Raw genomic sequence first — 27,917 nt, 5'->3', positions numbered from 1 at the left:
GTCACCTGGAGCGCTGACGGAGCAGTCACGCGCAGAATTTATTTCCAATGCTTAAATTAATGAAGAATTTGTACTTAGTTGTGCGCGAGATACCGCTAAAGCGCGTTGATAGTTAAGCAGATATTATCTTGTGATGTAATATTATTGAACAGTGGGTTGGTAGCGTGCTTTAAATCTACTTCCAATACTCATTGCCAGATTTTTGATTATTTAATTTTTAAGCAAGAAGTTAAAATTTCTCGTGAAAAGCTCTTCAACCCACGCTGTGACTTTAGTGAACTACAAATTCCGTAATTGAACTCTTAAAGCTCATAAAAAGGTTCGAATAAACTATTTTAAAGCAGTTTAAGTACTTTAGATTTAAAATAAAGTGGTTAACTTGGGGAAAGTGGAGAGAAAAAATACACTTTTTATAGCAAAATGTTACTGGAAGATAGAATGCTCTCCACTGGAGCACTGGAACACTTTAACTCTAACGCAAATATTGAACTGATTATTATATATGTATGAAACATGATGTAATGACATGATAATAAAAAATAACGAGACTTTTTACTGCGGATTTCTCCTCGGTGTATGCATTTTAAGACTTGTAATATAACACAACCCGACAAAATCAAAAAAAAAATTTTGCTTCTTTGAATTTATGAGCTAATTCTAGTTAATTTGGGCGCACTGAATTCAAATCTGTAACCAGTTTGTCTCTATCAGCTCTACTTTTCATGATATAGCTTTTTTATACCCTCCACTTAACTTATGACCTGAAAAAAAAAAATAAAAAAGCTATATCATGAAAACTACAGCCGATAGAGACAAACTGATTACAGTTTTGAATTCAGCGCGCCCAAATTAACTAGAATTAGTTCATAAATTCAAAGTAGCAAATTTAGTGTTGGCCTGTGTAATTTATGGCAAGACTTAGTATTTAAATTTGATATGATCCAAATTTAATATTAATTATAAAAATAATTGGAGGATGGAGCCATGTGTAGAAGTTCACGCAAGCGAGGAAAGTTCTCTGAGCCTCATTCACTTGGAAGTGGCCATAAACGATTCTTTTACATATGGCTCTAGCAGCTCACGACTTCCGTCTTAAACCAAGTATCGTCTGGGTAGCCAAAAATCATCCGTTTGAGGGCAAGCTAAAGTGAGAAGGCAAAACATCCCTCCCCAGTGTTGTGCGCTGGGTTTGGGACCCATCAATCTACCTGGCTTTTTCCACATCGAAAAGTCACCAGCCAGATCGATCAAGTGGTGATAGACGGAAGACAGGTCTCCAGAGTGCGTACGCTCCGAGAGGCCGAAATTCGTGAGTATGAAGAGCTTGACAAGCTTACCGACAAAGACCCGTATAAAGAGAATCGACTCACACCACCTCTTCTTCGATTTCAAAGCTGCTTTTCAAAGCACGAAAAGGAGCTGCCTTTGTAGATAATTTCGTCTACTTATCTTGGAACCAGTATTAAAATCAACAACAATGTAAGCCTCGAAATCCAACGCAGAATAACTCTTGCCAACAGGTGCTGCTTCATTTTATTCTAAGCTGCTGCTTTGATAGTTTACAAAGCGGTGAATAAGCGATAATAAATTTTGGTTGAGAATATGAAGGAACTCAAACAGTCTCTTGGAAATCACCTTCAGAGTTCACAGAACCTAGAAAGGATTTTACAAAAAATAATCACCGTCAATTAAAGTACATAAAATTGTGTCCTCAACATCATGACTTTTATGACTTTCACCCTTTAAACTTAAGTAATGTTTCGACAATTTTTTTTTTCGAAATTGAAATTTGTATGAATTCACAAAAATTGTCAGGCAACTTGACTGTAAGAAAATAAATTTTTATACAAAAATATAATAAATTATGAATTTTTAATTGAAAAATAAGAGATAAAGTGAAAACGGCAGTTAAACTAAATATTTTAGCTGCTACAAATTACCGCAAAATGGCATTCCGCAGTCTGGCAACCACTTGCGCCTATTTAATAGACATTTAACAATTGAATTCGCCAATTTACACCCACTGTCTGGGGTTTAGCTAACAAACATAATCGGATGAAAATGCCAAAAGCAACAACAACAAACCTATGGACATCCTAAACATTCCCACATTTAGTCACTTATCAAATTAATCACGGCGAGCAAAAGAATGACGCTCCACTTAATGCTAACAAACTGTAAGACGACTGCCAACCAGCTGTGGCTGCCGGTGCAATGATGCAGCAAGATAAACCATCATGCACTGACATAAAAATTGCTGCAGAGAGATGTGGTCTGGCGATTGGACGCCAGTAGATATCGGTGGTAGATATATTTGGTGTATGTGTATGTATATATATATGTATATGGTTCTGTTGTTGTGCATTAACTGCGCGCGCAGCCATTGTGCTTATCGATTGTGCAGCGTTTATCGTGGAGTCCAGTCGCCCCAGCGCAGGCAGACCAGCCGGCTGGAAAGCAAAATTGCTTCAATTATTTTGCCTGGCAGCGAAGCAGGAAGACCACTTTATATTATATATGTGTATATATACAGTTATATACTAGGAGATTGAGTGTTTGGCGCGTAGGGATGGCGAAAGCGGAAGATCGAAGCAGCAGTGTCGCTGAACGCCATTATGGCATGCGCTATTTTGTGGCAGTTGCAAAATCGCTTAATTATGTTGATGGCGGAAGGCGCTATTTGGCTGCAACTCCAGAGCTTCTAAGTGATATATGGAGCAAATATACCATCTGCATGTGTGTATGTGTGTGTGCATGCCCGCAAATTACATTTGAAATCTCAATTCCGTGGCTACAATATGCCACAATTGTCCGTCCATACACAATAGTCGCTGTACGCGACGCTGTGTTGCAAGTTGCCAGATGCAAGCGCATAGTTTTTTGATTTTCTGACTGCACACGCCGCGCACCAGACTGTAAGCGCGTCGTGCATGTGCGCTTGTGGCGCGATGCATTAAAATTGACACACTTTTGCTTGCTGCCACACGAAGTACAGGCGCAGCGGTGCGGCAGATGCCTCGAGCGCACAACAAACGGTAGCTGTGGCAGTGGCAGTCGCAGTGACAGCCACAAAGAAGTGGGTGTGTGGCTCAATTCTGTTGCGCTGTCTGGTTGACTTTATATACCCTATACAGGGTGTGTTAAGTTTTGATGAATCGAGTTATCATATATGGACGAATTGGTCTTTCAGTTTTTGAGATATCGTTCTGAAATTTTGTACACGCTCTTTTCTTACCAATAAGCTGCTTATTTGATGACATCTTTGATATCGGACCATTATAGCATATGGCTGTCATACAAACTGTTCGGTCCAAATCAAGCCCTTGTATGGACAATTTTTTAATTTGATAAGGTATCTTTCCCAAATTCGGCGTGAATTATTCTCCACAGAAATGCTTTAGTCTCCGAACAAATTGTTTCGATCGCACCACTACAGTATATAGCTGTCATACAAGCTGATCGATCAAAATCTAGTCCTTGTAGGGAAAACTTTTTTCTATGACAAGGTATCTTCATAAAATTTAGCATGGATTTTGTGTTTAAGGTAGGGACATAATCGACGTATAAACTTTTCAGATCGGAGCACTATAGCATATAGCTCCCATACAAACTACCCGTTCAAAATCAAGTCCTTGTATGGAAAACATTTTTATTTGATAAAATATCTTCACAGAATTTGGTACTTCTTAACCTCTAAGAAAACTATATAATCTCCAAAGAAATTGTTTAGATCGGATAACTGTAGGATATAGCTGCCGTACAAACTGAACGTTCAAATACAGGTCCTTGTATAGAAAACTTTTTTCCAAGACAAGATATCTTCCCGAAATTTGGCACAAATCATACTTCAAAGCAACGGTACAATTTCCGAAGAAATTATTAAGCTCGGGCCACTGTTGCATATAGCGCCCATACAAAGTGACCATTGGCCTGTTACGTTTTCACTCTCCAGTGAAGGGTATTATAGCTTCGCTGCAGCTGAAGTTAGCGCTCTTCAAGATTTTTGTATTGTTGTTTTTGCGCAAAAAACTTATGTGTTAACTTCCTTTTTTGTGTGTGCCGCAAATAATATGCGGTCGTGGCGATTACGTGTGTCTGCAATTACACGCCCGCGCCCACCGCCACCAGCCCATTGTCTGGCACTTTGTTGCTTTGTCTGTCTGCCACTTTGTTGTCTGTCAGCTTATTTGCAAGTAAGTATGCGTTTTTTGTTGTTGTTGTTGCTGTTGTGTATGTCGGCATCATTTCTGTCATCTTTCATGTTGCCACAAGTGGCATGCGCGCTTGGCGGTAGACTGAGTAGGCACTTGTATGAATGCCCGTAACAATGTGTCTGCAATAAAATTGTTGTAAGCTTTTAAAAGCTGAAAAGAAAATTTGTTGTGAAAAATGTGCAACTAAAATTTGCCTTTTCGCCATTTGGTGGCACCCAAAATTAACGAGGTGCATTCTTCGCCTCCACTACAAGATGTATGTGTACAGTTCTCCCTTCAATTGCTTGCTCAGAGATTTGCCAATCAGTGTCTGCATCTTAATTTGCTGTTTCCCCAACGCTTAAATTGACTACTCCGTCGTGCGGCATGCAGCTTGCAACAGTGCTATATGCCACTTGCCATATTATTTGCGCACATATCGTTATTATTGTTGTTGCTGTTGCTGTTAATTTCAGTTGTTCCTCCAATTGACACAGTAACCTCGTCGCATTCACTGGGAAAAACTAATATTTTTCATTTCTTTTGTCTCGATTTCCGCTTTCTCCACTGTACGTGTGTTTAATATATGAAAATGTATATGTGTATACATATGTAAGTATGTCTAAAAGCTCACAATAGTAAATCTAGGTATTTATATTATACATATTTGACACCATATTGTCTGCACACTTGTGGGTCTTCCTCACTTGGCATGAAATGGCATATTCCCTTGTTGTGGATCAAAGTAATATATCATTCTCGTTTACAAGTCTACACAAGTATGAATGATTATCTGCCAGGTCTTACTTATAAGCATCTAGCGTCGCTGGTCTATTCTTAGCACAGAGTTGCGATAATATTTTTACGACGTACAAGTACATTTGCATTTACATGGAACATGGCTGAAGTTACAGTTATTTCGTTGTAGTATATCTCAGATGACCGCACGTGTAGAGATCTATATATGCAGGTGTTGACATTAGGGTGACACCTTCTTTATATTTTATAAACTTTGTGATAACCAAAAGTATAATTCAAGCGACAGAGTAACAACTAGAGGAGAGTATTTATACCGTCCGAAAAATGTCATTTCCGGAACACTATTTGATGCACGATAAATGTGGTTATATGGTTTGTACTAAATAGGATCGTCAATGACACACAAATCTCCAACCCCAATACAGCTCATTCATCTGCAAAACTATCATCGATCCAACGCGATGATTCGCTGTACCAGTGTTCAGTTTATATTTTTTCCTCAATAAAGCGGTATTCTTATTGGAATCATGCGCACTTGGCGGTTATTTAAAATTGTAAAAAATTACTTCTACTTTATCAGTAGTTCCTTTTCAGCTCATTTATTTATCTTAAAAATTAATATTTGTACCTCTATCGGACCAATTCATAAGTCTTTAACAAAAAAAAGCATATTAGGTGGAAATCCATCGAAAACGAAAGATAAAATAACAAAAATTAAAAAAAAAAATAAGTTACAGGCAGTCTGAAGTAGTGAAGATGAAGAATATAGATAGGATAGTAAGACAACTTTTGTATGAACACCGTTTTCACATAACCTTAAGAGGTTACATGGGTTTACGGGTTTCAAAAAATCGCTTTTTTATAAAAAAACCTACATAATTTTGTTCTAAATTTTCAACTTGATCCGAGTAATAGTTTCAGAGATACAGCCATGAGAACTTGTGCGCTCGAGGCTAAATAGCTAGGCTAAGTGCGTCGTCTTAAACGCGTTTTTCTCGAAACTATGTTTTTGAAGTCAGCTGGCAATATTTATCGAGAACTACTCAAATGATCTTTATGAAATTTAACACTGGTCTTTAAAATGCTATTCTTAAAGACTTGGACTAATTATTCTTTTTTCGATTACAACTATTTGAAAAAAAAATGTCGCGAAATTTTCACTGAAATTTTAATTTTTTTAGTAAAAATTTCTGCCAAAAATCCAATTTTCTTTTTTGTTTCTTCGTCCAAGTTCTAAGTTAAGGTTTTAGCTAACCACGCATTTTTTTTACTCTAGATGATACTGTAAGAAGTTATATTGCCAACCCAGGGGTCCCAAGGTTCACCGGAAATGGCATCGCAATGGCCGAGTTTAATACATATATTCTTTTCCAAAAATTTCAGAATTTCTTTGCTAATAGTATATGTTTGTAACAATACAAAATTCTAATAAAATATTTCAATTTTATATGAGTAAGAAATTCTTGAAAAAAGGCTGTTTTCTCAATTAAAATTTCTCACGTCAACTTTTCAGATTTCTTTTAGAGGCAGACGGCTTCATGTTTGTTGAAATATCCACTCTCCGAAGGTATACAAAATATGTACATTACTGTGACAAATTTCCAAAGAAAATGCAAAAAAATTATACAATTCAAAAGCTGTTTTTTTACATCTGCCACAACGATTTTTTCGCTTAAGAAATTATCAACCCTAATCTAAAACATATAGTATTCATATATTCTAACTTTATCTCTAAAAATTATATTAATTAGCAAAAATCCATGCGGACAATTTTCAACAAACCCAAACGTCTCTTCTCATATGTGAAATTTTCCCGACCGCGAAACCTGACCTTTTGAACCGCATTCTTTATTATCTTATCCATTATTCATTTTCTTAGCATTTATTGAAGTACGAGTATTCTTAGTGAATTGTGGTCAATTTAAAGGATAATAATTCTAGCTTTCCGCTTGTTATTGATCCCGTATTTATCACTTCATATGTCTAATCGGCAAATACGAAATAGTAAATAATATTTATCTTCGGTTAATCATTTCTTTACTAGCAATGTTTAAACACTGCTCTCTTGCAAGAAGCTTACATTTGCAATCGATAATTTTATTACAGTTCAAATCGGGAGAGAGAATATGCTGATATGATATGCTCGTATATATCAGTAGAGCTTTTCCACACTTTCTCTAATTCATTATGCCATCCTCTTTGATTTATGCCAGTTGCTTGTTCGATTTACCACTCTACAAATATTTGAGAATGAATTTTGAAATGGAAATAGCATAGAAAAAACTATTCCATACAATTGGCCCTTTTTTCGCTATTTCACACCTATATTATCCTTTATTAACGTGAGGTGATACAACAACATATTTTTGTACATAATCTTAGATATCTCGGAAATATTTTCCCATTTAACAAGAGACACAATTTTTCATATGGAATAACTTTAATTGCTTCCAACTTAGTGTACATATTCCTCCATTATTTCTTTTAGACTCAGTTTAGAGTTATTTTAAACCAACTTGCTCCAGCTCTTAAATAACTTTGGCGCTAAAACTTCATTATTTTGGATGTCGGTTATAGTACTATTACTGAGGTATTACCCTCATGTCGTCATATACGAGTACTATAAGCTATAGATAACTGCATTTGCATATTGTAAAAGTTGATATATTCTTTAAACAAGAAATAAATATTTACTCCGAACCGTGTTGAACCATAAAATCTTAGTGATAATCCAACACGCTTAAAGGTAAAAATATACAATGATATTTTATTTTTTATATTAATAAATATATTGTATAAAATATAAAAATTCCGTTCACAAATATACATAATGGATTGTTCCTTAAATGTGGTAAGTACTTACAGTTCTCTATAGCCAATTGCTTGCGGTTTAAGCATTTACTATATATACCAAAACCTGAATATTAAGGAATAAATAATAGAAACTTGTTAAACAACCGCAACCAATATCTCTCTTAATAGTAAGAACAAATCAAATAAAACATAATATAATTGACAGCTGAGAAGTTACCATTGTTGTTAACTACATTTAGGGAGATTTTCTTCCAGTTGCTTACAAAAAAACGAATTTTGTTTAAAAAGTATAAAAAATGAGAAATACCAGCCGAAGCTTATAAAATCGGCGTGGGAAATTTGATTAAGCTCTGGCATGCTTTCATTGGCTCAAGAGCCTATCTTGAAGGCAATAGGGAAGATTTGTATTAAAACAGATGGTATTTCATCAATTTCATAGAATCAATGACTTTCGTAACATAATACCTCATAGTTGGTTTAAAAGTAGATTGTCGCATCTACTACTGAGACTAAAAAATTTAAAATAAAAGGCTATCGAAAGTATCAACAATAAATTGGAATAGGTTAAGCATTTTTGCAGCACAATTCACAGTGCCATAAATGATCCTGATCGATTCGCCATATATGTATGTATGTTTCTGTTCACTTTCTATGGGCTCTTTCTCATAATTTAAAAAAAATCTGCATATCAAATTTAACGACATGAATTCTTTACAAAAGAATAGGCGTGGACCTCGTTAAAATGGTTTAACCAATTTATTCAATGCTATCGAGATTTTGTTGCCGACTTTAAACCAGTTTTACTATTATCATTATGAGAAACTACTGCTGAAATGACGAGAAAATTTGTTATTACGTAAATGTTGTAATCTTTGAAAGGAAGTTTGAAATAAATCGAAAGAACTTAGTTATTGATTGTAGAAAATAAAAATCGAATTAAGATATTTTTTTTTTTTGTAGAAATAAAGATTTATTAAAATACTAATAAGTATTTAATTTTTGTTTTCTGAATTTTCAAACAACTTAGTGCAGCGGAGCAAATAATGCAGTGCCATCAAATATCTATAATTTATGACATTTCGTTCTCAGTGCTGCCAAAATATTGAAAAATCTGTTATAATGTGTTCGATTCGCTACTCTCTAGCGTCCGTCGACTCGAAGAGCCATAATTTTTAGGTGTTTGTGTGTGTGTGAAAGCATAAATATTCCACAATTGAAAGCTGCAATCTAACGGGATTTTGCATTTTCTGCTGCATTGCGCAAATGTTCATTCAAATAACTGTAAACAGATAAAATTGCACAATAAACGAACGCTTACGAGCATTAGTTGTATGTTCGTAAATACAAATATACATACATATGTGTCTTGTTATATATTCAAAGAAAACACAAATATTCCGCAAACTGTAAATCAATGAGTAAATCGAAATACAAAATGTCGACCAAATGTGGGAGAAAATAGTAAACGTGACAATTGCAGGTTATAAATAGACATTTCTGTGTAGATAAATGGGTATATTAGATATGCACCATACATTAGAGCGGGTCGATTTACCGGAAGTAAAAAAAAAAAAAAACAAAAAAAAAAACCGAAAAACCTCTCGGAAATATTCTGCGGATCATTCTGAACAACTTTGCCTAAGAGGCTATGAGTCTGAAACCGGTTTCGAGCCAGCGATTTTTAAGGTAAAGATGAAGTTTGTTAGGGATCGTACAAATTTGTTCGTCAGATTTTGAGTTATCTGAGTGAAGTTTAATACGGAGAGGCATATTCAATTGCACATTTTTCGGAATCGAATATATCAGACAACTATATCACATATCTCTGATGCAACCGATTATTCAGATTTTTTAGACTTCTCATTAAAAATCGCTAGCTCCGAACGGGTTTTAGACCCGAAGTCACGCAGGTAAAATTGTTCAAAATGAACCGTAGAACATTTCCCTCATACGCAATTTTCCGGTTTTTGTTTTGTCTCTATAAATCGACCCGCTCTAGTGTACATTGTTCGTATCTGAGTTAAAAGTCACGATATTTTTTTTTTTAACACACTTTTGAATACATATAACAACAGAGCACCTACCAGCTAACTTTTATAACTAACTGGGAGGCAGAGGATATGAGTACTACACAACAACAACACAAACTCTGATAATAATATCGTGTTTTCAGTGCTTCTTAATGTAATTCCACTTCCTTTCCTCCACTTATTTTCATTTTCATTTTCAAACGAATGCAAATGACACTAACGGATGCTGCAAGTATGCGCATATGTAAATTAATGCTGTTATACATACATGCACATACACATGTATGTATATGGTATAACTTTCGTGCTTTGGTTCAAACAATTGAGCCATTTAATAGCCACTGCAAGATTTTATTGGTAAAAAGTGCAAAAATCTGCACAAAAATATGCAAATAAATACTTGTGCGAGCTTGTAAATATGTATGTGCATATGTTACGTATGTGTGAGTGCAATGTTATTTGCTAGCATAAATTCTTGTAAAATTCCAGAGGTTCGCTGTGTGAAAGTGCAAAGGCACGCGTGCTACTTTTGCTTTCGTTCGATGCTCAATGTTGTGGTTTTGTTGTTGTTGTATTGGTAAAAACTGCATGCATAAAATATCCACGCACATATGTATGTACATTTATGCATGTTTGTGTGCATGAGACTACGTAAACACATTTATTAAATTGCATTGCTGCTGAATTATTTAATTTCGTAGTTTGGCTTGTTTGTTTAACCCGCCGGCAATGACATGGGGTCACATTGACCTAGCAGCGCTATTTGCATATTACATTGTTTTGGTTTTTAGTATTTTAACATATTATAAAATTACTAAGTGTAAAGCAAGTGGTTACTTAAATAAGAGCAATAATTGAAATTTTTTTAAAATATTATATGAGTTTGTTTGGCTCACTCTGTATCGTTGAAAACGCGTGATTTTATTATGCATGAGTTAAAAAATGGATTTTCAGCTACTATAAAAAATTATTGAAAATTTTTGTAGATTTTATGAAACCAAGAAAGATTACTAAAAAAACCGTTGATGAGAAAAGGGTGAAAGAATATCAAAATGGAATCGTGAACTGTAGAAAACTTTAACTTCTCTTATTGTATATTTTACGAAATCATTTGCTATTTAAATTTATATAGTCTGTAGAATTAAAAATTAATATTTAGTTATTCGTAACTTCTTGCTCTTTCTGATTTTTACATACATGTAGAGAGCGAAGTTATGCAATCGCTATGAGTCTTAAACAAGTTAAGACGCTCTTTTCCTGTAGGTTCCTGAAAAATATGGTATACATTAAACACTATTATATTACTTTGGGCAAAGAAGTTCTATTAAGTTTTGTGTGCGGAATTAAGTTTTTGGTTCAGAATGTTGGAAAAGGCCTTCGGCGATAATTGTTTATCGCGACCAAATGTTTTTGATAAAAAAATATTCAAAGACGGTCGATAACGCGTTGACTACAAACCACGTCCAGAACGGTCATCAACATCAACCGATGATTAAGACGTCAATAAAATTAAGGCGCATCGACGATTAACAGTCAGTGATCTTACTGGCGCCTTTGGAGTATCGGCAGGAGCAGTGAAAACTATTTTGAAAGACCTTTTGGGTCTATGAAAAGTGAAAGCACGATTGGTTCTAAAATTATTAAATTTTTCCGAAAAACAGTGTCGCGTTCACGTCCGTGAAACAATGTATTCCGCTTGCCAGGATGCGATGAAACGTATTATGGATCTATGCTTACAACCCGGAAACAGACGACCAATAAGCTCAATGTGAGCCAGAGCCGAAAAACCACGTCAAAGCATGTCAAAAATCAAAATGTTGAAAGCCGATTATCGAGGTATGAGCCAAAAAACCACGAATCTTTTATAAGCATGTCAAAAATTTGAAGGAAAAGATTATGTTAGAAAAATAAAATTTTCTGCGATTTTTATATATTTTTTATGTATTTATGATGCTCTAACATAATATCTAAATAAACACGCACAAAATATCTTATCTTTTAAGTTGGAACAAGTTGAATACAGTGTGCTAAATTTTACTAAAGCCGATTCATTAACTTAGAAGTTTACCCCGGACAAAACTTTAGACGTAATTTATATACATATATATAAATATTGAAATACGTTAAAATCTTAAATTTTTACAAAATAATATTAATTTATTTATTTACCAACTACTTTTTCATTTAGTATTCAAAACGAAAAAACTACAATGAAGTGACGGAATAATGGCGTCTAATACAATGTTGTTTTCTGAAATTATCCAAAACGCATTGCTAATTATTTTCACTTTTGTCTTTCATGCACTTTCTTGTTCCAAAGACTGCGCAATCTTAATGACATTGAGAAGCACGATCCATTACCAAGGGAAAATGACAGGACTTCAAATTTAGTCTTGAAATATTTCTTTTTAAATTTTAGCTCAGAGATTGGTTTAGAATGCTCATAAATGGTATATACTTTTTTATGTTTAGAGGACAGTTTGGGGTCCTCTTTGATTGATAGATTAGTGAAATTTAATTTCTGATCAAACTGCTGTATTGCAGAAGCTTCCTGGTCCGTCAGTCAAAGTACATTTTTCATATCGGATAACGATGGAACTCAGAGACTCTTCCACGTATTCATTTGATATTTTAAGTATAACTTTTATGCAATTTTTTAAACTTTGCACAAAGTATTAAGTTTTAAACGAAGTTTGTAAAACTCAGCAGGAAATGTCGGAGATCTTATAAAGTGTATATGTATATAAATGATCTACCCAACGAGCGAGTTCGATTTAGCCTCTCTGTATATACCATACTGTCTACCTGTATATACACGAACTGGCCTTTGGTGGTTTTTGGTATATCGATATCCAATTTTGCACGTGCCCTTTTTTCCTGGAGTAGCTGCTCGTTAGTTGGAGCCGCCAATATCGCAAAGGTATAGTTTGTAGCTGCCAAAGCGATCGATCAAATACTCTTTGTAGGTATGGAAAATTTCTTATATTATCTTCACGAAATTTTACATGGAGTATTATACAAGTCAGCGCTACTTTGAAAAGTTATTCAGCTCGAACCACTACGGCATATAGAATTCAAATAAAGATCTTTTCGTACCATTTAATGCTAATGTACTGGTGTATTTTTCGGTAAAAATTTTAATTTTATTTTAGAAATGTGCTATTTTGCGAAAAATTTATTTAAATTGAAAATATACTAGCTTTTCTAGCAAGTCGTAGGTCTATTATGAACATTTTTTCTATTTTGCTTTAGAGACTACAAGTTTCTAAAACCAGCGTCGCTGGTTGAAACTCTTAAGAATAAGGTGTTTCCAAAGATTGGCCCAGATTTCGGCATCAAAATGTATACATTAAATTTTTAAAACACCAAAGTGGATGAAAAATATAAATTTTGATTATTTTTTCCTGACTTTAAAAGAAAAATTGCCGAAGTTAGGCTCTGTTAAATATATAGATATTAAAATTATTAAAAAAAAAAAATATTTTTACTCGTTGTATTAATAGGAGTTTGCGCGTTGAAAAATACTACCGAATCATTTACATAAACATATGGTCACCAAAAATGCGAAAAAACGTACCATCACTACGATTCATACATCATATTACATATACAAACATAAGTCGCATAAAGTTTTCAGCGTCCGCTGTCAGAGATAACCAATATATAACCATTTTATAACCAAAACGCAAATTTTATTTCAATATGGGTGGTTTCTATTTTATCGCTTTACCTTCGTCTGTAAACTTCTGAAAAGTGATGTTACGTTATTTTGCATTTCAGGTGATGATATGTATAATCACTGCTACCAATCCTGAAAATCCCAAATATCGTAGTGAAAATATTTTCGCATAAAAATTTCAAAGCCAAATAATTTTCAATGAATATCATATTTCTGCTAAATAAAATAATGCATGCACAATGGAAATTTACATTCAATACAAATCATGCACTAAGCATAAAGAATAAAATGCGCTCATGCTTACCTACATATTTCATCAATTTGTGGCACAAACACCCACACATATACACACAAGCTAAAATAGAGTACGAACAAGAGCTGCATGCTAAACAATTGCCATAATAAACAAACTGGCATAAACGAAAATATACAAAAGCCAAATTAAAGATTTATTTGTAAGTAAGTATGCGTGTGTGTGCATTTTGGTTGCAACCACAATAAACTACTCTGGTGTGTATGAAAGAAAAATATTGCTACTCTGATTTTGACCGAAAAAATTACAACCAAACTCAAAACTGCACAACTAAATAAGCAATTTAATGGAACAATCAAAAATGCGCAACACGAAAAGCATACAAACACATACCTACACACACTTATGTATATGCGCAAAAGCAGCTGGCAGATGCAGCACATAAAGGAGAATGCAGAAAAGGAGAAAAAAGAAGAGAAAATGTAAAAATATCATAATAACGCGTGTGCATATAAACAACCGTTGCTGCAGCAGAATTGGGTTGCCATAAATAAACAAAAATCAGGGTGCATGCCATGGCGTATACGTAACATGTGTCCATGCGCTCGTCCATTTGCTGCCACCGACTTCCACAGCGACGCATTGAAGTCATAAATATTTAGAAATTGAGGCACGCATGGCGTGCAGCGAGCAGCAACAACAAAAAAGTACACAACAACAACAAATACAGCAAAATCTGAATTGAAATGACAAAGCGCTGCAATAATTTCGGAAATGATGACACCAAAACTCGCCATCTAAGTAAACAACTTTTTTAGGCAACGCAGTTCAACGCGCTGGCATCGCAGCTAGCAAAAACAACAAAAGCAAAACACAACAACTAACGGCATTAATATTTGCTCGTGCGGTCATAATAAAAATGCAAAGGCTTGCCTTAAAGCGACATTTCTCATTTCACATTTGGCTTTTGAGCACCGCAAATTGCTTCGAAACATTTGCTGCTTTCTGGAAAGCCAATTCACGGCAAGGCACACTCACAGCTTCCAGCGAAATCCACATTTTGCTTCACCACAGGCGCGCATTGCTCTTATGACTAACTGTCAAGCGTTTCGCTTTGTTGTTTTTATTTCGCTATTTTGTCCATCAAAAGACCATTAAAATTGTAGAACTTTTTTATTATCAACAGAAATGGCATTCAGAATGACATAAATGCATTTTAATGGCAAATTAGTTGAAATGCGACAAAAAATAAGACAACTTTTCCGTTTTTGTTGAAAATAAAATTATTGAAATATGTTTTTTTAAATGTTAAAAGTTAACAAAATTGCGGTTAAGCGCATGTGCGCGAGATTTATGGTTTAATAAAAATACAAATGTCTATATTATTATACAAACAGCTATCTTCCAACTGCTTAATTATAATTATTGCGCAGTTGAAGTTGAAATATGGAGTTGTTATTTATTAATACTTTAATTTACTTTGAGCGAAATAAAGAAGAAGCAATTATATTTGGATATTAAACGCCCACTTCTTCATCTCCATATCAAAATTCATTAAAAAATAATTACATTGACATTTCATTAAATTTTTTATTTATTTTTTTATTTATTTTTTTTATCCTGAAAATCTCAATAAAAGAAAAATTTTATTTATAACTCCAAATAACGGATTGAAAAATTCAAAAAACAAGAAAAAACCTCAACTTCATTTGCACCTGAAACTTCACATAATACCCTACACAAATACCAAATATTCCCTACAAGCATTTGATTCTGATCGTTCAGTTTATTTGGCAGCTCTTTTTATATTCTTATATTCTTCGGAGGTTTCATTATTGCTCTAAATAACAATCAATGCCAAATTTCGTGAATAAATTGAGAAAACATGATCCGTAAGTTGTAAATAAATAGCAAAATATTTAATTATTCATCAATATTTAGTTTGTCGCTTTCAAAATAATCGCCATCAGATGTAATACACTAATGCCAACGGTTTTTCCAGTCTTCGAAACACTCTTCATAAGCATAAGAGAAAACGAGATTCACGAACGGGAATATCAGTTTGAGAAACAAGAAAAAACACGAAGCCAAATACGGTGGTTAATGAATGCTATTCATTGCGCTTTTAGCTTTAAATTCGGTCAAAATCGTGGCTCCATGCGATGCTGCATTATCATCGTGTAAAATCCATGAATTGTTTTTCCGCAATTCCGGCCGTTTTCGACGGATGCTCTCACGCAAACGACTCAATACGGCCAAATAGAACTCCTTATTGACCGTCTGCCTCTCCAGATCAAACTCATGATACACTAAACCACGAATTCGAAAAAACAATGAGCGCGACCTTAATTTTTGAGCGGCTTTGCGTGGTGGTTTTTAGTTTCGGCTCGTTTTCTCCCTTCGATGATTCTTGACTTGTTTGTGTGTCAAACTCATAAACCCATGTCTCATTGGCAGTTATATTGCTCTTCATTAATGTGGGATTAGAATTTGCATAACCAAGCATGACCAAAGAGATCTGTTTACGGTACTTTTTTTGAATAAAAATCAGCTTTATCGGGACGAGTTGAGAAAGAACGCGTTTCATACTTAAAATATCCATCAAAATCATTTGAACGGACTCGCGAGAGATGCTCTCTTGCCATGCGTCTAACTCTTGCCTCATGATTTTCAAGCACCTTTTTAATATTTTCATCAATAGAAGAGATTAAGGCTCGTCAAGGCATGTTTCAACGATCTCTCGACCAATTTTTGAGGTTTCTTAATAGAATCCATCAAGCATCTGTTTCTCGTAATAATATAATGTGCATCGCACTACCGAAATGGGATGGAATCAAGTTAGTGCTCTCTCATTATACACAATAAAAGAATTTTGAACATCCGGTTATAGTATTTCCACGGTTTCGATGCTTGCAAATTGCGAGAACATAAAATATTCAATACCTGAATATAGTACACCCCCAGTTAAAGTCACACCTACTTCATTTGATTAGAAGGACGTTGGTTGTGCAATGTCCTCTTACGTTCAGGTGTTGGACCTTTGGATCTCCAGCGAGTTCGGCAATGACAGGTCAGGAACCAGAGCTTGTGCGACTAATAGATCCTTCTGGCCCAAATAAACCGTAAGAGGTCTTACGACAGGTACTATTTGCACTTAGCAAAGACAATCTCCCGTTTTGATGTAAGCTCCCACGACAATCGGGCTTAAGTAACCGGAACGGACCTGGATTTTTGTTCAGCCAAGGACTGTCAACTCGGCACCATTCCTCGAAATTACTTCAAGAATGTTTTCTGCCTCTAAAATTTCTGCTCTTTGTCAAAATTGTATGGAGGAAGGCAAGGTGGAATTATCTTGTCACTTTCTCCTCTATTAACGGGCTTTTTCCAGACTAAGATTGAAAATATCTCGTTGAACTTACTACTGGAGAGCCTAGAGAAGTGGCTGGAATTTGTATTAACCGCTTGAGTCGAGCTCAAAATGCTTCGTCGATCTGTGAGGTGATGCATTATAAGGAGTTTTAAAGCACAAATATCATCTAAGTCACATGCATCGATTTTGTATCACCCTGCGACCTAATCTAACCCACTCCTGCCTTACTTGTTTTGAATTATGTCTCTACCATTATTTGTCTACAATTTTTGCATTTCACATGCATTTAACTTTGGTATTTATGTAAATTAAATTTTCGAACAAAATTTGCTCCATATATCGCGTGTTTACTGTAGATGCACAAAATCACATGTCGCATAAATTATTAACGCAACCTTTTCGGAATTTTTTGCGACACATCAACGACAATGGCCCGACATATTTAACTTGATTACCGGCTCCAGTGCAAATATGAGAAAAGTAGAAGGTCAAAGCTAAAGTAAACACACGTGTGAATGCGAAAGCGTCTGACAAAATAATTTAATTGCTTCTAATGTGTGACTGTGCCAATCAGCAGACACGTGTGAGTTTACAAACACACACACACAAAAATATATGTTTGTATAGATGTATGTGCGTTGCAAATGAGCAGATCTACATGCAGATACAAAATGGTCAGCTCATTTTGCGCCCACACACACCCGCACACAACTAAACTTTTTTATTGTGCAAACGCATTGTGATTACAAGTCACTTTTCCCTTTTCCATTTTCCACACGCTTTTGTATTATTTTGTATACTTTCTTGTTGTTGTTGCTTTTTACGCAATTTTCGTACTTTCCCAAACATTTTCCCAACAAACAGTCTGTAGCGAGCATTTTTACACGCTTTGCAACCGCTTTATATTGCATTTTTATGGACCTATTCCACCCTTTTCGGCAGAAAATATATGCGGCTCTTGCTGGTACGGGCCTATCCCAAAGCGATAACAATGCGTCAACGGCCCAACAGCCAACAGAGAGGTGTAAACTTTTAGGCTTTTGCCACGCTGCTCGGCTATTTTGTATGGCATTCGTGTTTAACAGTGAATTTATGCAGCACTGGGGGCCATCAGCTGTGCGCGGGGAGGGGTGCTTGTAACACGCGCTGTTTGCAAGCAATTGCCGGCAAACGCCTACATTATTGCCTCCGCGACACACACACACATACACATGAAAATATGCATTAACCTTTAGTCAATCGTTGGGTGCAAGTGCGTGTGGGTCGCTGCAACTCTTCCTCACTGTGTGCGTATGTATTTGTGAAGAAGAAAAACATCACGTAATGTGCACGTTTCTCGTTTTTATGGGCAAACATTGTAATATTTATATTCGGCGTCGCCTACAATTACACGTCGGCTGCACGTACGTGCGTGGAATGCACCGCCCAGCAGGGAAAACAGGGATGCTCCGATAATAAAGTAATTTCGATATTGTAAACAAGCGCCCTCCCAGTGGAAATATACTTGTACTTGCTGATATGCATATGTATGGGTGTGTGTGTCTGATGTATGGCGGTTTATAGTCCTGACAAAGATCAACACATACTCGTTATGTTTTCGCACTTTACTGTTACACGGTGTAGTTCATGAAGTTTTTATAGTCTCGCTTTCGCTATAAAAATAATTGTCAGGGACCAAATGAGAGTGGAGTTTTTACAGATGTTAGTGTTGGTTGAAGAAGACTCCCACTTACTAAATACATACCTTCGTTTGATGTTGCGGAAAATTGAGTTTAGTTTGTTAGGATGTTAGACTAGTGATATTTTCCGAAGTACTTGAGAAGTCGGATTTTTTAGTCAAAAAAAATTCTAGAAGAGAGATATTTTCAGAAGCACAAAAATTTACTAGCAGAGACTGTTGGTTCAATGGCCTACGTTTGAAAAAATAGAAAAAATGGCGGCTTTTAAAAACAAAAGTTAAATTTTACGCAAAATTTTGGAAATTCTGGTCGTTTTTGGCCCTCTCAAATAAAGGTATAATATATCGATATATAAAAAAATCGATTTTTTGTTAAATTTATACTAGCTGTGCCCCATAAGTCCCAACTAACGATGCCTATATGTTACGAAAAACCTTTATTTATGAGAAATATATGAGATTGTTGGTCATAGACTACCAAGAAAAGATTATTTTTGGATAAAAAACCATTTAAAAAAGTTAACATAATCTCTCAATAATAAACTGCTTCACAAACTCGAGTTAACTAACAATTTTGGTACATATTTAATATTAAACAATCTTCCGAATTTGCTTTTAACCACACAAAAATTTCCCTTTAACTCGTGTTAACCTCAATTTTTACGTGGTTACCAAGTTAAACTCAAAGTTTCTGAAACACTAAAGTAAGGTGACTGTTGGCAACTCGGAGTTTCTTGAAAAACTTATCTTACGGACGACATATATGCAGCTTCAATACTTATTTCATTAACAAACTCGAGTTTATCAACTATTTTAGAGTTTGATATTGAACTATACTTCCAAAGATGGAATTTAGGGTACAAAATCCTCTCATTAACACATGTTAACTTCAATTTTTGCGTGTTTACCAAATTAAATTTAGAGTTTCTGAAATACTAAAATGATATATCTTTTGGCAACTCGTAGAACCTAAATACAAGTTTGTGTGAAAATTAAATGTGATCGAGTAAAATATATTCCCTAATATTTTCAGTCAAAAGTACGAAAACTATAGAGAAGAGCTCAAGCCTTTGAAAAGGGTTAAAAATGGAAGAAATCCATAGCAGGCTGAAACCCATGGGAAATGGAAGATAAAATAACGAAAATTAAAGGAAATATGATTTACGAATGATTACGAAAGTGGTTGAATTTTCAGGGATTCAAACCGGTTTATCTCGATTTCCGGCGAAACTGCAAGTTCTATGGAAAATAGTTTAAGGGCAAAGTTGTGGGTAACAGAGGCATCTACAACTTCAACTTTTGTGTTAACACTTTTTTTTACAAAAACTCAAAATTTTTGTGAAAAATACAAGAAAACAAGTTTTTTTTATTTTAATCTTTTACAAAAATATTTGTTGTTTTAACGAAACTAAGGCTATACTGATCTTTTTATGCCCAAACACTTCTTTATTATTTTTTTTTTATATTGATTTTTTCTCCTTATCTGACTTATTATTGGAAAAGAAAGCTAATTTTCAATGAAAAAATCTGGCATCAAAATATCTGTTATTATTAAAAAGACAATAAGAACTTTCTTCGTTTAAATCTCCACCCCTTATGAAGTAAAAAATTATTATTATTATTATTATTGAAGTAAAAAATATACGTTACTACGGTAAGTTTTCTCAGAAAATTCTTATAAAAGCCCCCAAGCAGCTTTCACAGCTGCTAATCCGAACTTCAGCGGACTTCTGGCGGTGCACTTCTTACCAGAACCCTCAGAAATTATAAAAAAATCCTTTCGATTTTTACAAGATCAAAAAAGGCAGAAACGAGGCTAGTTAAACTCATCCATCTGTCAATTTGAAGGAAAACTAGAACTATCATGACAAGCTAAATATAATGTGTGTAACTCCCTCAGACCTTCTTCTGCATACAGTGCATATGTATATAAACACATCTACATACAAAATTCCCCACTTACTTCCGACAATCGTTTACATTTACAACTGCTTAAGCTACGAAAGAAAAAAACAAAAACAAATTTGGCATGTATTAACGCACCGTGTAAATGGGTTAATATTAGCATGCGAGTATCACAAGCATTATTACTGATACGCCGTGGCGCACTCCAGTGTATCTGCGGCATACGAGTATACATATGAGCTTGTTAAACACGCTGAACTCAATGCAGTAATTTAAATGTATGCAAATATGTGTGCGGAAACCTATATATGCATTTATATATACATATATGTGTATATATATATATATAGATATATAGTATATACATATGTATATAGTATTTATGTGCGTTTGGCATGCTCCAAAAATGCCGCGAATCAGTTCATTGATATCATGCTCATATAATACACTGAACTTCCCGCCTGTCTGCCTGTGCAAGTAAGCGGGATTGCGCCCAAAAGGCGGAGTTTATTTGTTTGTGTGGCGCATTGGCGTGATGCGATTAACATAAATACCGAGGCTAGTAGAACATTTATGTAGTAAAAGGCGGAATATTATGCGCGCCATCAAATGTTTCATTGTGCATGTGAAATGTGGAAATGTGCGTTGACCATGTGAGCTTAGGGGGAAAAAAGAAAATCAAAATTTACAAATCACCAACCGAAATATGTGCTAAGCACGCAAGAGTTTGCGCCAGTGCCCTCAATTTCGAGTTTTATAGTTATTGCATGCGTGCAGGGTATATAAGTATGTGATGTATTGAAGCAGTGGCAATTTAATTATGTCAGCTGCCTATCTAGTTTGTACTAGAAAATTATAATTAAAACTAAATTTAATTAAATTATTTTTAAAATAGCGCATTTGGAATTTCTCCAAAGTTTGACCCGCGATATTTTATTATTCACGTCTAAAGTTGCCACTTTGTTCCTGACAAAGTAATTTGTTGCACAATTAAATAACTCTATTAAATTATAACCAAATATATAACCACAATAATACCCAAAATAAACTCATTTCAAAGTTAAAATCAATTTCACTCAAAAAAAATGTAAGGGAAATTTCAACTGGTGTTCGTAACCCTGAAACAAAGCACGAAAGTCTGAATCGTGGTATTAATCAATAACATCTATGCTGATACCAAATCTTCAATGCTGATAATGGTATTATTCTAGTAAATACATACATAGATATTGAGATCAGGTATACATACTCTGAAAAGGGTATATTAAGTGTGTCAAGAAGTTTGTTGTATTCAATAGGAAACGCCGAAGTCTTTATATATATGTATGTATATTATACAAATGATTAGCTCGACGTGGAGGCGATTCAGCCGTATTCGTCTGTCTTTCTATCGGCATGTGCGCCTGTCTGTAGAAACGCGATCTAGTACTCAGCTTTTGAGATATGGATCAGAAAATTTATTCACTTAATTTTTTCCTTAAAAAGCTGCCCATTTGTCCGAACCGCCTATATCGAATCACTATAGGTTATAAATGCCTTACTGACCGAATTTTTTTTATTAATTACGTGAGGATAGAAATTTTCCATGCAAAATATTGTCCAAGACAACGCTGCCATCTGTCGCAATATATTTGTCGAATCGAACGCCGTTGAAGGCATTTCGTATTCTGATAAGCTCTTAACCTCGAAACCTAACCGGAACATAACCTCATAAAAACCGGAATATAACCAAATGAAAAAACATAACCTAAACATAATAATATGCTGCTTCATTATGATGCATGATTTTTCAAGGTTCAATCGAGCAAAAGACGAGCCATTTATTTTGTTGTTACAGCAAACAATATAATTTTAGAGATCTTGTGAGTCCTTGATCGGTTGCAAACCCGTGTAAGTTCCGGTACCGTAGAAGACGCTTTTGTGGCAGCAATCTGTCCTGCTTTATATCGGTACCAAAAAGTAAATCAAAAAGAAATCTCGAAAGAAAGGGTTGCCAAGGTAGTTGTAGAATATAGAAAGACAAAGCTCTGGGGAAAGAATTAGCTGAAACAGAAATTAACACGTTAGAGTCTGTTGTACCTATCTCAAAGTTGAGCTTAATTTTTTCACCATCAAACTCTGGCGTTATGACACAATTCTATGGAATTTATTGATATACCAACATGAAAATAGTAATTTCCACTAAAGTTTCGTAGCAACACGCCCAGGCCAATCTTGGTATAAACTTAAAAAAGAATGCCGTAAAAAGATAAGCTAAAGAAACCAACACATCTGCGGCTTAGAAGTTATTTGTTTTAAAGAATTATATTAAAACATAAAAAACGGGTTCTTTCCTCGATTACTATTTGATTGATCAAATAAAAGTGTCTTGGAAATCTATTCCAGAAGCATAAATTCTAGAATTGTAACACATTTCTTAGACCACGTATCGTCTGGTTAGCCAAAGAACATCCGTTTGAAGGCGAGCCAAAGTGAGAATACGAAACAGGGTTGTGCACTGGGTTTGGGATACGCTACGTAAAAAACTCCTCAATGAAAAGTAGAATAAATAGTACCGGACAATTTGCTAACAAAAATGTGTGAGATTGGAAAATAAAAAAAAAATGTTTATAAACGGCATAAAAGAGCACTAAAGTGTCATTTAGTATCCGATTGAGATAAAATTTCGACTACATTTATAAAAATTCGTGAACATTTTTGAGTAAATATTTAAAACAACATTTTCTAAATTAAGACACGCCGATTTTTGAAGACATTCTGAACACAATTCAGCCTTCCAAATGCATGTTCAAACACCATTGGTAAGGAAAATATATTTGAATTAAACAAACCCATTACAAACGACATTAAAATCGTAAATGTCTCACTTGCGAAAACCTTAAAATATCGATATTGCTTAACAAATACCAAATAATTTGCAATCTCTCAGCGCACTCACCAACTAAGAATTTCTTAATCAAAACCAATTTAGTCTTATTATTCCAATAAATTTAAGTTTCTTTTCGCGTAACTGGCTAATTGCACACGCTGGGCTTATTAACCCACCGAGTACCTTAAGGAAAAAAATCACAGAATTGTGCAATCATTATATTAGCATATTGAAATAATTATATCCAATTTCCTCTACAATACTCCGCCACCAATGCTGCCAGCTTGCATAATTTTATTTTTAATAGAGCACCGTAAATTGACACAGCTTCAAAATGCCACGCCGTCGCCGTTTTCATATGCATAACCTTCAATTGTTTTTCCCGCCCCACTTGCGGATCCTTTCTTTTTGCCAACCAAACCACCTTGCGTCATTACCCGTCCTCCGACGCAAGCGTTTGGCCGCCACACTGCTTAACCTGCAATTTCCCACATAATTTGTACGCTCTCAGTCGCAGTCGCACTGTGCGGTGGCGACCGACTTAGTGACTTTGTTAAAAACTTTATGAATTCAAATATTCCCGAGCCCATTGGGAATAATTACATCGTCTAACCGCTAACCCAATGGCGCTCAACTCGGCGCAATTATGCGCTAACACCGCCGTGGCCTCTCTTACTTCCCTTGCGCCCGCTTGCCTATTTAAATCGGTGCTCTATAACCTGAATGTGTGCCGAGGTCTGTGTGTGACGGAAAGGTGGCCTTCAATGTGTGCGTCCGTGGACTTACCTGTTTCTATGTCATTCCACAGTTGTCTTATGCCGTTAGCGGTTGCCTGCCACCTTTTTGTGGTTTATGCGCGCCACTATTTCGCTCTACGTGTGTGTGTATGTATGGATGTGTGCTTTCAATTGTGGCGCCTCGTCGCCTGTCAAGCGTCGCTTTCGTTTGACTGTTTTACTCCTTTCCTTCCTTTTTCATATACATACATATATGTATGTAAATTTCACTAGTTTTTGTTTCTGCCTGCTATTCTCTATTGCAGCCCGTCGTGTCGGCGAAAGTGTCACAACTGTCGTCGCTTCCTTTTGCCTTCAGCAAACCTCTTTAGTCACCCTTTTTTCAGCGCGTCTAGCGGTTCAGCTGTCAATATGCCGTGTCATACGTACAGATATACAAGTAGTATCTATAGTCTCTTGTAAACACACACTCGTATGCGCCGTTTTTGTTCCGTTACGTCCTCGAAATTGAATTAATAATCTGGAAAGATGAGAATGATGGATAAGTTAATGGAAATTTAATTTTAATGTTAAAATTGAAATTGACATTTGAGTACGTTGCGCTGACATACATAAATACATACATACATATATACATTAACTAGGGTGCAGCTTGTATAAATATATCTTTAGTTACAATGTAACATTCTCTGTGCTCGGGTATCTATTAGTAATTGATATATTGAGGTTACTATGCAATGTCTTTAAGTGTTGAAATCCAAACATTTTTGCTGCGTAATCTCTTTAAGAAAATATATTTTAGCTATAAATATACTTAGTTCGCATATCAGAAGCTTCGACCTTCTTGCTACAATCGACCCGTTGTATACCTGAATTAAAGCTGCATATAGCGTATCATTCCTAATTATACGGCGCAGAAATATGGACGATGACGACTCGAGCTGAGAAAGCACTAGCAGCTTTCGAGAGAACTGTTCTTCTCAAGATATTTGGAGCCGTCCGTGGGCGATGAATATCATGTTATTCGCATGGAAGGTGCTCCTTCGACTCATGAACCATGGGTGGAAAACGAGAAAAAGAGCGCCCACGCAGCGAATGTAAGGAGCAAGTGCTTAGCGACCTGTCAGCACTTGAGATGTATGTATGTTATAACTGGCGCGACCTCGCAAAGGATAAAGGCATCTGAAGGAGTTTTGTGTTCTCGGTTCAGAACGACCCACGCTTATAGTGCAAAAAAAAAAAGATTGAAATAAAAATTGTCAGAGTTTATTAAATCTAATCGATTTACTTTTGGCCGATCAAATACGTATTTTAAAGATCGTAAGCCTGAAAAAACCACTCTTCCTTCCGTCAACTTCGATTAGATACATTGGAAGCTCTGTTGCTGCTGTGACATATGTACTACTTAGGTAGTTTAGGTTGTCGTTGATCCCATTGGTATTTGAGAACCGCGCACGAAATGCTTTTATGAAACCAGAAAACTTCTGCTTGTTGACTTTGAAGCCAGAAACTTGGAGATCCGACCTGTTTCAGCTTTGACATTGCAAAGGCAGAACAGTTAAGAAGGAAGTTTGAGATGGTTTTTTCACACCTTCTTTCAAGCAACAGGCATCCGATGAGATGTTTCACTATCCCGTGTGGATTTCGATTGACAATGATCAGTTAAAACTCACAAAAGCGAAGCTGAAATGCGTGAAGAGCTCCACCTGCTTCTCCCTACGTATCAACGACTAAGCGAGTCCTAATATCGCTCACCAATTAGTAGTAAACATCAAACAGACAGCGGAAATCTAGCCTATTTCTATTCGGTTAATAGTGAGACAGAAGTGCCATACCTTTTCAGATCATCTGTTTTACAATTATCAGAGATTAGAGTTTTAACCATACCGCGTAGACTTCGAAGGATTGGGTCTAGTTAAAATCCCTTAAACTAGGAAAAGATGATCCTAGCTATCGATGAAGTGTTCACTAGACCTGTTACTTTTACTACTAGGTCAGAAAAGTCGACTAAAACGGACTGAAAGGAATCGACAAGATATCTTTTAAAGTCCCATCCAATCAGTAAACTTTGGGATTTTCAGTCTGTTCCGATTCCTGTTACGAATGTATGTCCGGTATCAGTCTGCAATTCCACCAAGATCCTTTGAGTGAGAGTTTTAAACATACCGCGTAGCCTTCGAAGGAGTATAGCAAGTTAGAATCTCCAAAAATTGGAAAATGCGACCCTAGCGGTCGGTTAAGAAAAATGTATATATTTCTGACTCAGAAGAACGTTGCGATATCAAGTGCAAAAATGATCCTTGATAGCTATTATTAAGTGTAAGCATCTAAAAGATCACTATCTGTTCATTTGTATCATTCATTTGTTCATAAGCTTTGCAATTATCTGCAACTTTGTTGTGATTTAGCACCTTTATTGACCTTTTCTTAAAGCATCGCGTTGCTACATATAGTACAATGCGTAGAAGATTTTTAGTAATCTCGGCTGTGACGGTCAATCTCGAACTCATAGCGTAAAATAGTCGCCATGCTATTGCATTGGATGTTCATATCTTTGAAGAATGCCCACTTCCCAGTGTCCTGAGGGAAATTAAATTGCTGTAGGAGAGGTAATTATTGCTTTATGGATAGTTCTTAATTTTTCGTTACCTCAAGGTGTTGGGGGAAGAATGTTTTATAGAGACATGGGGATATTCTTAGTTGTTAAAAAATGTATGGTATATATTTATAGAATACAAAGTGTAGAAGAACTTTACCTCACTTATTGTTACTACTTTCCAAGATAGAAAACGAAAAACGAAGAAACGAAATTTTCGTGCACTTTTGCTGACTATCAAAAAGCGCCTAACTGGAGCAGGAAAAATTAATAAATCTTCGCTTTATTACCACAACTACCGCTTATAGTTCAAAAAATTAGAGTCTACTGTAATTTGGTTGTTCAGACAGACAAATAGCTTTCTCGTTCGCTGTTGAACGAAACGTTTCTCTTAAAGCCATTTCACTGACTCTACAGAGATTTAAAATCGATTTGCAACGTATTGTTAGCTCGTGGCATACACTTTGCAACGCTGGCTGCGGGTCAGACGATTTGTGGCAACGAGATTAGTTCCAACGTAGTCAACAAGCAAAAAATAAAAAGAGACTGAAGAAAGTTAGAAAAGGTAAGATTTACCCATTTTTTTCAAATTGCAATCGACTGCAACAGTGTGGCGTGGCAAATTATGATATATCTACTGATGCAGCGCCAAAAAGCATAGCCGTACATTTAGTTGAGTGACGCTTGGCGCAGAACAGAATGCGGAAACGCCAACGCAGTGTACTGCGAAATTGGGTGGCTCTTCCATTGAACGCCACAATGGCGTAGTAGTGGCAAGCAATACAAAAAACAGCAACAATAACTATCAGTGATGACCAGAAAACGTGGAGTTTCAATGCGTGCATGCGGCATGTGGCATGCGCTGTTGTGGCATGCAACATGCAACGCGAGCCACCCACTTATCAGCGCGGCATCTCTGCAAGATGCGGCTGATATGCTGGAACAAAGCACAGCTGGAAGACAATACAAATTGTGGGCCGACCCCAGTTGGCTACTGGGCAGTGGCGAAGCTGAAAGCGTGCATGCTATCTATA

The 27,917-nt window shown here is 35.7% G+C and overlaps 1 protein-coding gene across 4 annotated transcripts in view; it reads right to left on the bottom strand.

The window, feature by feature from the left end:
• The window catches only part of LOC126760958 (trichohyalin), a 184,940-nt gene that overhangs the window by 63,831 nt on the left and 93,192 nt on the right, over nt 1–27,917 (bottom strand). For all 4 annotated transcript variants that reach the window (XR_007667278.1, XM_050476785.1, XM_050476783.1 and 1 more), the window contains one exon: nt 24,337–24,807. The gene's annotated coding sequence lies outside the window, so the exon portion shown is untranslated. The remainder of the gene's footprint in view (nt 1–24,336; nt 24,808–27,917) is intronic.

Source organism: Bactrocera neohumeralis, chromosome 6 (genome assembly GCF_024586455.1).
Source record: "Bactrocera neohumeralis isolate Rockhampton chromosome 6, APGP_CSIRO_Bneo_wtdbg2-racon-allhic-juicebox.fasta_v2, whole genome shotgun sequence".
Lineage (NCBI taxonomy): Eukaryota > Metazoa > Arthropoda > Insecta > Diptera > Tephritidae > Bactrocera > Bactrocera neohumeralis.
This window is presented reverse-complemented; position numbering and strand designations above follow the sequence as displayed.